A 12,997-nucleotide genomic window follows, 5' to 3' on the forward strand; every position below is an offset into this window, starting at 1 on the left:
ATGAGCCGTAGCTCATAGTAGATAGAAAGGAAGAGTGAGTGTTTTAAGAGCCGAAGCTCTTAAGAGAGAAAGGAAGAGTGAGTCTTTGTAAGAGCCGAAGCTCTTAGATAGAAAGAAAGAAAAGGAATTGTGTGAGTTGGAGTGGAAAAGAGCCGTAGCCCTAAGTTGGAAAAATTGTGAGAGTTTTTGTTGTTGTGCAGAAGCACGCTTGATTGTATTTTGTAATCCTTTTGTGAGAAGCCTATAAATACTTATCCTCCATATTTCATCTTTGTTGAGTGTTCCTATATTTTATGTGTCAAAAAATTTCCAACAATGCACACGAGTTTTTGTCTGAAAAATACCCTTTTGCTTAATTTACTGCTGTTAAACTGTAACTTTATGATGATCAGTATAAATTTGGAGATCAACTTTTCTATCTGTCATGTATCCCATATTAGATGTATTATAAACTTTTCCATTTTAGCACGAGCTATTAAGCAATTCATCGAACAATTAAGTTTTGGTTTAGATTTTGAGTTTTAATAATAAAAATAAATACTAGTGTATAAATAATTTTTTTTATCGAACTCGAGCTCAAATTGTATGTTGTTGAACTTTTCACGAGTTGGGCTCTGAAAAATGTGTCGACCCAAGCTCGAACAATACAAACTTGTTTAAAACATGATCTTCTGCACAAAATAATAATCTAGCTAGTAGTACTAACTTTCAATGAACAGTAGAAGCATAGAAAAATGCAACATATGATAATAACTCTGTTTTATTATTTTGATATTAATTATATAAATTTAAATAGGTTCAAGGAATTAATTGACACTTATGGATTCGTAAAGTTACAGATATGAACGTGTATATATAATAGAGAAATTTTAAACAAATTTGAATTTAAAAAAGGGTTTAATAATAATAATAGGTGGATACCAAACCTAATGCCGTTCTATTTATGTGTATAGTTGAGGTAACAATAATAACAAACATAGGTTGGGTCACCCTTATATGGACTAGGTACCAAAATAAGAAAATCGACCCTCACTACTCATTTTAGGAAAGCATTGGTATCATCGAGAAGATGGATTAACTTTAACTTAGTCTATCTTGTCCTCCCTCCTTCTCAAGGAATATGATCACTTCCTTGAGCGACATGGAATTTTATGCAACTTAATTTTGTGTGTTAAGTAGAGAGAGCAAAGTAAGAGAATGAATAAAGTAGAGATAAAAGGTGTTTCCATTTTTAACAATGAGTCATCTTAATTGGGACAAACCAAAAAGGAAAGTGAGTCATCTTCAATGGGACGAAGGGAGTACTACTTTATTTCTAATTAATTTGTTGAATCTAAATGTTAGCTACATGTCCCTTGAAATTATATCTAATTAAGTAGCTAGACACCTTAATATTGTGCATATTATACATTTGAATATTATAATCGACACAACTATGTAAGGAGTTGTCAAATCTTCCAATATTACAATACTTTTTGTTCTAATCTCACCTTACAACATCACTACGAGGTAAACATTACATTCTACGTTGAAAAAAAAATATTATATGGCGCAAAATTAACTTGTTCCTAATGCATGTAGCAATTTCCTTAAAAAATGACATTTCTATTTTCAAATCCACTGATAAATATCTTATGAATGAACTAGGAGTAATATAGTATATAGATCAATGTCAAAGATGATGAGAGTGGCGGTGATAGGCGGTGGCGTAAGCGGGCTGGCGGCGGCGTATGTATTGGCGAAGGAAGGGTTGGAGGTGGTGGTACACGAGAAGGAGACGAGCTTAGGCGGCCAAGCCAAGACCGCTACGATTGATGGCATTCGTCTTGATATTGGTTTTGCTATTTTTGCTCGGGTACCAAATTCTCTGGCTTTCTAAAACTCAAATTACTCTTTTTAATTTTTCCGTGAGGAGAGAAAATCATTTATTCCACGCCTTAATGTTATATTCATGTCAACAACAGGTTAACCTTAAAACAAATATTACTCCGGAGAGGAATGATATGATATACTACCTCCGTCCCCCAAAATTTGCTACACTTTGACCCGACACGGGTTTTAAGAAATGTAATGGAAAGTGAGTTGAAAAAGTTGGTGGGATGTGGGTCCTACTTTTAAAGTATTAGTTTTATAATAAAATGTGAGTAGGAATGAGTTAGTGGAATATGTGGTCCACTACCAAAAATGATAAAAGTAAAGTGTATCAAATTTTCAGGGACGGACCAAAATAGTAAACTGTATCAAATTTTCAGGGACGGAGGTAGTATAACTTATGTGAATTCCTTATCTCGCTTGACGCACGTTTAACATTGTTCACTTCGATTTATATATTTAGTTTGGGTCTAATACATTAAAAATGTTATTGAAATTTTTAATTTCACAAAATTCATAAAAATCAAAGTTTGATTTGTTATTTTATTAATTTATTTAAAATTATCGAGAAAACGGGCAAATTGAGCTTTGTGAATTTTATTAATTTTTTAATGTATTAGAATCACACTAAATATATAAATTGAAAGAATCACACTAAATATATAAATCGAAACAAACAACGATAAACATGAATTAAACGAGAGTGGTGTTTACATACGGAGCTCACATATGTTGCATATCATTCCTTTATTACTTCATGTCAATAATTAATAATGTTATAGTATAATATAGGAAAATTGGTCCCTAATATCATGAACTTTGCCCAAATTTTGGTTTTTCCCATGAACTTTCAAATTAGTACCATAAATCATGAACTTTTAGATTGGTTTGGTATTTTCCCAATAATCCAAGAATATTTTAGGAAAATCCCTAAAATGTGTTCCTAGCGTTTGTGAAAAGAGAGAAACAAGGTTTTGTGTATTAATTTTTGTAGCGTAGCGTCACATATGTGTGTTTCTAATTGAATTCTTTGTGTTTTTATTAAATTTATTTTGTTTTCTTTATTTTTAGAGCTTTATTTTGTCAAATAAAAGTAGTATTGTGTTTAATATTTCGCCAACATGACATACAACTTATAAGAATTCTGTTAAATATGATTCAAAATGCTATATAAATTAACCGATTTTACTCTCAATAATTAATAATGTTTATAGTATAATATAACCACAAGTTTCTTAGATTGTACCTAGCATTTACAGATTACATTAGCTCGTGGACGAGAACATTTTGTGTTTGTTTTACGAATAAACTAAATTTGAATTCAATCATCAAAGAAAACTTTACATTAAAATAGTACTATTACTTGGAACACAAAATTTATACCATTGTGTGAATAACAATATAGTAGTACTAATTTTATAATAAAGTATAAATAAAGTATAAATGAAATGAACAGTATCAAAATAATAAAAAGGAAATAAAATATTTAATAAATAAACATCATAAAATGACATTCTAATGAAAACGAGATAAATACGTACAAGAAAATAACTTTTAATTAAAACATTATTTCTTTAATTTAAACTCCAATTATCAATTACTACGTACTCCCTGTCTCCCTCCGTCCCGGATAATTCGTCTCAGTTTTCCATTTCGGTTCGTCCCACATAATTTGTCTCATTTCACTTTTACCATTTTTGGCAGTGGACCTCATATTCCACTAACTCATTCCTATTCACATTTTATTATAAAACTAATATATAAAGGTAGGACCCACATTCCACTAACTTTTCCAACTCACTTTTCATTACAATTCTTAAAACTCGTGTCTGGTCAAAGTGACCCGAATTATCCGGGACGAAGGGAGTAATAATTAATTTTATTCATTAGAGGATTGCTTTTATTTATAGGACGTATTCTATATTTATATATACTAAAGTCATTAACTTCTGTTAGTTTGCAAAAAAATTGTGATTTTCGGCGTTCATGTTATACATATTTTGACCAAAACCTACCCAAATTTCACGATTTTTCCGACAAATTGCTCTAATTTATATTTATATATACGCAAGTGTTACGGAAATTGCATATTTGCATAGTAGGCTAACAATGTAGCAATAGCATCAACGACTTACACAACAATATGTGGAAAAAGGGACGAGGATGATTGAACATGCCATAATCTATATGGAGTATGGTTTAGGATTGAGCACAACATCTCCAGAACTAATCATTGGATGTTGCCCATCTATTGGTCGACGAAATGCTTGACTGTAGATATTCCTTGAATCCTTGCTTAGACCGACTTCTCTTATTCGGCCTTTCCGGAATCTTAAAAATTACGGCATTTTTTACTGTCTGGGCATGGAATGTGATTATGATTCTTCTTCTTCTCTTGTTCTTCAATTTTCAACTGCATGCCGCTGTTGTTGTTGTTATACGACTATTGCTATTGGAATGATTGATGCTGGAAGATTTGGTGTAAGCTGGAAACACTTGTTTTCCCCACTAAATACTTTGTCTGACCAAATTAGCCTGTAAGCGTTGATGGCAAAAATGTTCCATTTGCTGTGAATCTAAAAACTGCAAGTTTATCATAACTCATACATAATACTAGAAGATTGTGAAGACAGTAAAGCATTTTTTAATGCTTTCAAAATTGCGTGTGTGGTTGTTACCTGTAATTCGCTTATTGGACAGGCTATGTATCCGGAGGTGATGGAATTATTTGAGAGTGTTGGAGTTGATACCGAGGTCTCCGACACTTCATACTCTGTGAGCTTGGATGAAGGCCGAGGGTTCGAATGGGGTACTCGAAATGGACTCTCAAGTATCTTTGCGCAGAAGAAGAATGTCTTGAATCCATGGTTTTGGAAAATGATTAAGGAAATCATTAAGTTCAGAGACAACGCCTCTCTGTAAGTATTATCATAAGCCTCTTTTGGTATTAGAGTTAATTCCTTTTCAAGTCTCTGCTCAATGTATGTCTCCACAAATTGCAGTTATATTGAAGAGCTCAATAACAATCCAGATATTGACCGGAATGAAACATTGGGGAACTTTGTTCAATCGCGTGGTTACTCTGAGTTATTCCAGAAAGCTTTCCTTGTAAGACTATTACAAAAATCTCACTTGTCCATGCCATGCCAGCAAAAATATGACTTTGAATTCTGTTCTTCGTTTTCAGATTCCAATTTGTGCTTCAATTTGGTCATGCTCTTCAGCAGTGATGACCTTCTCTGCCTATTTAACACTTTCATTCTTGAGCAATCAAGACATTCTTGAGGTAGACATTTACATTTGTTAGTGAATGTGGCAATCATTACCATATATTTCTATTAAAATGATTGTTATGATTTTCTTTTCTGCAGCTTCTTGGTCTCACTAAACGACTTACACCAAAATGGCTTTCACAAAGTTATGTTGATGGGGTAGGTAGTGAGTTTCTTGGATTCTTTAATCTAGAAATATCATCTGAGAAGGCATGTTCATAGATATTAAATGTAAATAAGACTCTTATAAGATTTTACTACATGATATATCACCAGATTAAGAAAGAGCTGGAAAGTAGAGGCTGTCAAGTGAAAACCAGTTCTGAAATATATTCGGTTTTGACCAATGATAAGGGTAAGTATGCGTCAAAAGACTAGTCCTTGTTTTCTCTCATTAACTTATTGTTATTTGAAGTCTTGCATATAAATAATATATTGATCATTCTATTAATTTGAGCTTACATTTTGCACATTACTGTAACAAAAGAATGGTGCAGGTTGTGTTATTACATACAAGGATGGATTGGAAGAAGAATATGATGGGTGAATAATTTCTGCACATCCTCCAGATGCTCTAAACATCTTAGGAAAACAGGCGACAAACGATGAATTAAGAATACTTGGTGCTTTTCAATATTCCTACAGGTTTCCTTTATGATAATCTTTATCTTGTGAAACTGTTTCCTGTGATGGTAGTATAATAATTTGTCTTATGATTAATCTCTAAAGTCAGTAGTCGACTTCTACTCTTAAACTCTTACTACAGTGGTATTTTCCTTCACCATGACGAAAATTTGATGCCCAAAATCCGAGGGGCATGGAGCTCGAGGAATATTCTTGGAGATAGCAATGACAATGCTTGTATAACGTATTGGCTCAACAATGTCCAGGTTTTGCACATTGAATTAAATGATCTATCAATTAAAAGGATTTTCTTTCAACTTTATTCGCTAGATAATCCAGTATGGCGAGACCTTTTTTCTCAATGGATGTACAGAACATCAGTGCACCTGCAGTTCCATTTTTAGCTACTCTAAATCCACCTTGTACACCTAAAGATACATGTTTCAAGTTTTCAACTAGCCATCCTATACCATCAGTTGCTGCAAGCAGGGCTTCGTCAAATCTCAATGATATCCAAGGGAAGAGAGGACTATGGTTCTGTGGAGCCTATCAAGGTGCATTAAAATTCTTTAGAAGCTTTTTCAGCAATCCTTTAAGTACTTATGGTCTCTTTTGGTATAACCTTTTATATTTCCAGGCTATGGGTTCCCCGAGGATGGGGTGAAGGTATATTTTATCACACCATAAGTACAATTTTATTCCTACCCAGATTTTTATCTGTTAACATGAATTGATCTTAACAGGCAGGAATACTTGCTGCAAACAGCATGCTTAGAAAACGCTGTACTTATTCAAATAACCCCACATGCATGATTCCATCCCTTCTTGAAACTGGGGCTTGTTTTGTTGTTACGAGGTTCTTTCAGAGCTTTATTGCTACGGGATGTCTAATGTGAGCTTATAATATACATTATAACATAATGTGTCTTCAGTTTCTGCTTAAAAAGAATGTATACAAGTATACAACTGACAAATACTGTTGAAACAGCTTTTTGGAAGAAGGTGGTAAAATCTTTACATTTGAAGGTACTAGAAGAAAGAGCAATTCAAAGGTCATTGTGAGAGTTCACAAACCCCAGTTTTATTGGAAGGTAAGATTAGGTTATTACCCCTCAAAAATAGTTAATTTTATAAGTATTTATCATCAAACTGGATACTGTTCTCACAGGTCGCAACAGAGGCCGATTTAGGTTTTGCCGATGCCTACATTAATGGTGACATTTCTTTTGTTGATGCAAACGAAGGTCTTCTCAACTTTCTTCTAGTAAGTAAATTGATCCAAAATTAATAATACTCCTTCTGTCCCAAGGAAGATGACCCCTTCCTTGGGCGGCACGAGATTTTATGCAGTTTTATTTTGTGTGTTAGGTAGAGAGAATAAAGTAGAGATAAAGGGGTTTCTATTTTAAGTAATGAGTCATCTTGGTGGGACAAACTAAAAAGGAAGTGGGTCATCTTCAATGAGACGGAGGGAGTATTTGATAACTCAACTCTTTAACTGTCATTATTTGAATATTGACTTTATGGGACTTGTATTGTGCAGCTGATTATAAGAAACGCAGAGATGAATGCATGTGCCGAGTTAAACATGGAAAGGTAAATTATAATCAAGAGGTTTTTCCCTGTGTGTGTGTTGATCAGGTCTGATTGCTTTATAGAACGTAATACGATGGTATATTTTACTTTGTTGATATCTCTAGGAAACGGTGGACACCATTTCTTTACACATCTATAGCAGAAACTGCAAAAAATTTCATCAACCTTGTTTCCAGGAGGAACACACTGATCCAGGCTCGGCGTAACATCTCGCGCCATTATGACCTGGTAAGTGACCATATGCTTGAAAAGGATTATAAATAAGTGTAGAACTACACAGGAATATAAATCTTTGTTAATTTCTTTAAATTGTTGTACTTCCTTGTATACCAATATTCTTACAGGATGTGCATGTGATATCAAAGTCATAATTTTTTACATAAATGAGTACATTGTGATATCTTTTCATTGTAATTCAATTTCTTTTTATTTCTTTTGGCAGAGCAATGAATTGTTTTCTCTATTCTTGGATGAAACAATGACGTATTCTTGTGCAATATTCCAGGTGATACTAATGATTTCAAATTTTCAATAGATAGATCTGTTGATGGTCTGTGCCAATATTCTTACTTCCTACTGCCATTGCAGAATCCATTTGAAGATTTAAAGAACGCACAGCTTCGGAAAGTCCACACTTTGATTGATAAGGTGAAATTCAATTGCACATTAGTATGTGAAATTTAGAGTGAATAGATATAATTTGTTACTATCTTTCTTCCTCAGGAAACTTATTCGTCCTGTTCTATTACAGTGATTGAATATTGAAGAGTTTATGTTTTCTTGATGAGATATATTCACACTAGACTGGAAGAGTGAAGCAGTTTCCTTAAATCCATAACTTACCACCCACCAAAAGACCAATTTCTCTTAGATTATTAGACAAATAATATGCTCATTTAAATTTGTAAGGATACTGTAGTAACTATATATATGGTTTTATAAATTTGATATAAGAATCTTATGTATCTAAATTATTTCAAAATTATGATATACTACGATTTTTTTATAGAATAATTTTGTAATATAAATCTAATACAGTATTTTTTTATTGTGAATGGAGGCTCACATAGTAACTCTCTTACTCTCATGCTGAATGCCCTTCGGGTACAGGCAAGAATAAATAAAGACCATCACATTCTAGAGATAGGGTGTGGCTGGGGAAGTTTAGCAGTTGAAGTAGTTAAAAAAACAGGATGCAAATATACAGGCATTACATTGTCAGAGCGTCAGCTGCAATACATAGAAGCAAAAGTGAAGGAAGCAGGTTTACAGGTAATAACATTTTATTTAGTTGTTATATACACATGTACAGAAAAGATTTCCCATGTTTGTGATTCCTCAAGTTATAAGTTTTATTATCAGGATCAAATTGAAGTTCTTCTTTGTGACTACCGCCAATTGCCTAAAAACTGCAGATATGACAGGATAATATCATGGTGAGTCCCTTGTTCTAATGTTTCCAACTAACCCAACCTCTTGAATTAAGTGCAGCTTTACACACACACATATGCATGAAACAATTCGCGTGCTGAATTTTCAGTGGGATGATAGAACATGTGGGGCATGACTATATGGAAGAATTTTTTAAATGTTGTGAATCTTCATTAGCAGACAGTGGTATTCTTGTTCTTCAGGTAACCTCTACTTTTTCCATTTTTAGTGTTTTTTTTTTTTTTTAAATAACAGGCTTGTTTTTCTCCCCTTAACCCAATAAAAATAATAACATCGACTTTAAATTATAAACTAAGAACAACTAGTTGATTCTTTCGCATCAGTTCATAGCGGTAGCTGATGAGAAATATGAAGAGTGGAGGCGCAGGGATGGATTTGCCCAGGAATACATATTCCATGGTGGATGTTTGCCTTCACTTAACCGAGTAATACATGCAATGGCTGCAGCATCCAGACTTAGGTGATTGATATTTTCGCACTTAATAAATGTGTACAATGTATATTATTTATTGACACAGGTCTGGTTGAATTGATTTTATGCAGCGTCGTGCACCTAGAAGAAATAGGATTTCATTATTACCACACCCTCCGAAGTTGGCGTCGCAACTTTCTCCAAAACCGAAGGTAACTAAAATTGACACTTCTGTGCTCGCAAACAGTAAATTTTTATTATTGTTTTAAAGTTGCTAATGGAAATTTGTCTAATGTTAGTAAAATTCATGCTCTTGGATTTGATGACAAGTTCATTCGAACAGTGGGAATACTATTTTGACTATGGTGCCGCTGGATTTAAATATTGTGTTATCGGAGATTATCAGGTAACACACAAGCTTTTCTTTTAAACATTTTTTTCTGTTACTAATAAATGACCTATGTTTTGTTATTTCTCATTAATGACAGATTGTATTAAATAGACCTGGTGATGTTGCTGCATTTGGGAGTGCTCCATACAATCGTCTGCCTTCTGACAACTAATGTCTGCTTTCTGTTAGTTGAAATAAGTCTTCATGATTTAGTTTTAAATACTAGTACTACAAATAAACGATTTGTCACATCAACACTAGAACAAGGAGGTTCATAATCTTTGGCGACCTTCAGTTTATGATTTTATACATATATATTGCTTTGAAACTTTATATTTGTCATATAATATATTTATAAATTATTATACAACATTATTTGTTATCAATTAAATCATGGAAGATATATAATTATCTATTATCAATCAATTCTTGACATCAAGATATCAAAAAGTATTAGTATAAAACAAAATTCTTATTATAAAACGATCATTCCACACGTATCGATCAACTCAGAAAATAAATCACCACAATTACAAGAAAAACAACTTATTCAGTTACACCACATCTTATGCATTCATTCGCTTACTCATTCATTCTATCATGATTCTCATTTTATTGGTCACTATTGATTTAATGTAGCTAGAAACATGATTTTGTGTATAGGTAGGTAGAAAAACAATAAAATACTGTTAATACGGATTCTGGAAAATTACCGACGGACGAACGCCGTTGGTATATTAAAATAAAATATCAAGAATTACCAACGGAAAATTGCCGTTAGTATGGTAATTACCCTTACTAATCAACAACGTTGGTAACTTTACCGACATCTTATTTCCCTAGGCAAAAAAAATTACCGACGTTGATTTTACTTATGGCTTCTATCCGTTGGTACTCCCTTGGTTACACTGCTTACCAACGGATAAATTGCTATACCCATGGATTTAGTCCGGTGGTAACTTACGTCTTTTTTGTAGTGGGGTATATTACATAGCAATATATACAAATACTAATTTTAGTGGAGTATTCACTTTTCAACTCCCACTATTAAAGTACATCCATTTAGTTGTATAAAACAATTTTTATACTAGTCATACAATATTTTGAGGGGTCAAAAAGATACCAGATATGCCAGCCGTAATCCTAAAGGTCCAGCGTACATTCTATGGATATAGATTTATCTTCAAAAGTGTTGTTTGTAGTCCCTTCATCCCATTTTTGACATGAAAATTAAGGAATGAATATTTAACAAGTCAAAGTGGAAGGTTAATAAAGAGAATTAAATATATAAATAGTGAAAGAATAATGTAAAAGATAAATAGCAAGAGAATAAAGTATACTAGTTAGCGAATAAAGTTAGTGAAATAATAAAATTTGATAAAGTAAAATAAAAGAGTGAATTAGATAGAAAAAAAACACTGAATTTTACCAAAAATTGAAAATAATTAAACTATAGTGAAATGATCTAAAAAAGAATGTAACCCAATATTAATGGGATGGGATGGGATGATGGAAGAAGTATTAATTTTAGTCATATGTTGAGTACTAGATTCTCTGCAATTAGAGGTGGCTGCTGTCTAATTTTTAAATTGGGTCAATTTATTGGAACTGGCAAATCTAATGGCTTTCCTGGAAAACACATAAGTGAAATTAGAGAATATCATATGTAGTATGCATCAGTATCACTCTCTTACAAAGTCAGAAATATTATATTCTAAGCTACAATGGCTGCCACGCAAAATTGAAAAGTCTTTACCCATCATTCCATTATAATTAGAGCTCTGCAATTCCTTCATTTTCCACTACACTCTACCACCTTCTGCTTCAACTTCTCTTTTGCATTTTACAATACGAATAATACACACAAATTAAATTAGATTAAATTAATGGCTCTCAATTTGACGTGTTTCAATATACAATAAATTAGAAAAAGCGTTGACGTTTTGCACATTTAAAACTTTGGTTATTGATATACCCGACGATTACCTGCTAATTGCCCGATTAATAACAAATTTGACACAAAAACATATCATCTCGTGCAGTTAATTATGAAAATCATAGTTAAAAGTTGGCGCTAATGTTTTTATGCATATAAGTAGAATGTGAATTTTTAGCCTGCCAATCTCGAAGGTCTACGGTGAATTCTAGTATTTATGAGAGAAAATTATTTTTTAATGTTATTAATTCACTACGAATTTTATTTATTTTATACATTTAGTTTTATATTCTCACACAAAATGTTTTTTACATAATAAACATAAAATCTATTTAGAAACAAAATTTAGATTAGTTCATCCTTAAACCATGAATATCTATGGTGGAATCAATTTACTGAAGGAACTCACGTTCTTAAGTTCAAATACTACATTCTTTGTACTTATGTCGTAATTAATTAGTTGTTAAATTTACTTGTTCAGTGATTTATTTAGGAGAGTTTTGAAGGAAGTATGAAAATGGTTTTAGAAATATATAGCAGTGCTGTTTTAAAACGAAAATGTTATATATATGATGGTCTAAGATAAATACATAAGACAAAAAATAAAAGAAAATTTGAAAAATAAATATAAGAAGTGATATACTCCAAAATAACATGTGCTTCTTATATCTTCTTAATTTCATTTTCTATTTTAGTTTAATTCAGTTTTAGTTTACGTTAATTTATAGTATAGTTTTTTAATTCACTTTAATTTAGTTTAGCTTAGTTATTTTTAATTATTTTCTGTTTTACTTCCTTATCCCCAATTGTCTTACTCAACAAAAATCATGCGCTTCTTCTTATTTTTTTTCCATGTTACTTTAATTTAGTTTTAGTTTGAATTAGTTTTTTTTTCACACACTCACAAATATCTATTCTATTGTTGCTCGTCCCTTATTTTTTGTGAAAGTGCATTTCACATTGATTCATTTCTCTATCATCTAATTGAATTTTAGTGTGGTTCATCAACGTTAACATCACTTTTAACGATAATCACTATACGCCAACAAAAAAAATAATCTCATAATTGTCACGGTGATCGGTTAAATATTCTACAACTGTTAATGGTGATTTGGGCCTACTAGAGTCAAAATCATGGCTCCATCACTACCACAACCAGTCAACCATCCTCCCGTTCGGACAGAGAGTGGTGGCACCAGGTGAAGGTGGTTGCTATGCGAGGAGGATAAAGCTTCTTAATTCGTTGGTTGACGTTGCATCCCGAGTTCTTCTGACTGGATCGAGTTCATGATTTCCTTGTTTATCGAACAAGAACAGTGAAATTTTATTGGGCTTCCAAGATGAACAATTTTATTTTTGGTCCAAACATAACTAACCCAAATAAAATCATCTATCTCGGCTTATCAACTGTACTGAACATGTCAAAAATATGGGATAAACAT

The 12,997-nt window shown here is 32.4% G+C and overlaps 1 pseudogene across 1 annotated transcript; it reads left to right on the plus strand.

Annotated features, from left to right (window-relative positions):
* Positions 1 to 1,648: 1,648 nt before the first annotated feature.
* LOC125191904 (uncharacterized) lies at positions 1,649 to 9,947 on the plus strand (annotated as a pseudogene). Its single transcript, XR_016137771.1, has 24 exons — positions 1,649 to 1,855; positions 4,573 to 4,790; positions 4,875 to 4,980; positions 5,060 to 5,158; positions 5,244 to 5,303; positions 5,421 to 5,499; positions 5,642 to 5,789; positions 5,911 to 6,034; positions 6,142 to 6,322; positions 6,406 to 6,434; positions 6,512 to 6,660; positions 6,757 to 6,859; positions 6,937 to 7,032; positions 7,312 to 7,364; positions 7,469 to 7,592; positions 7,807 to 7,869; positions 7,953 to 8,012; positions 8,475 to 8,636; positions 8,727 to 8,800; positions 8,905 to 8,998; positions 9,140 to 9,276; positions 9,360 to 9,440; positions 9,528 to 9,634; positions 9,717 to 9,947. The product of XR_016137771.1 is annotated as an uncharacterized LOC125191904 (transcript).
* Positions 9,948 to 12,997: the final 3,050 nt, after the last annotated feature.

Source organism: Salvia hispanica, chromosome 4 (genome assembly GCF_029641045.1).
Source record: "Salvia hispanica isolate PSC_SH4W2 chromosome 4, Shi_PSC_v1, whole genome shotgun sequence".
In the NCBI taxonomy this organism is placed as follows: Eukaryota; Viridiplantae; Streptophyta; class Magnoliopsida; order Lamiales; family Lamiaceae; genus Salvia; species Salvia hispanica.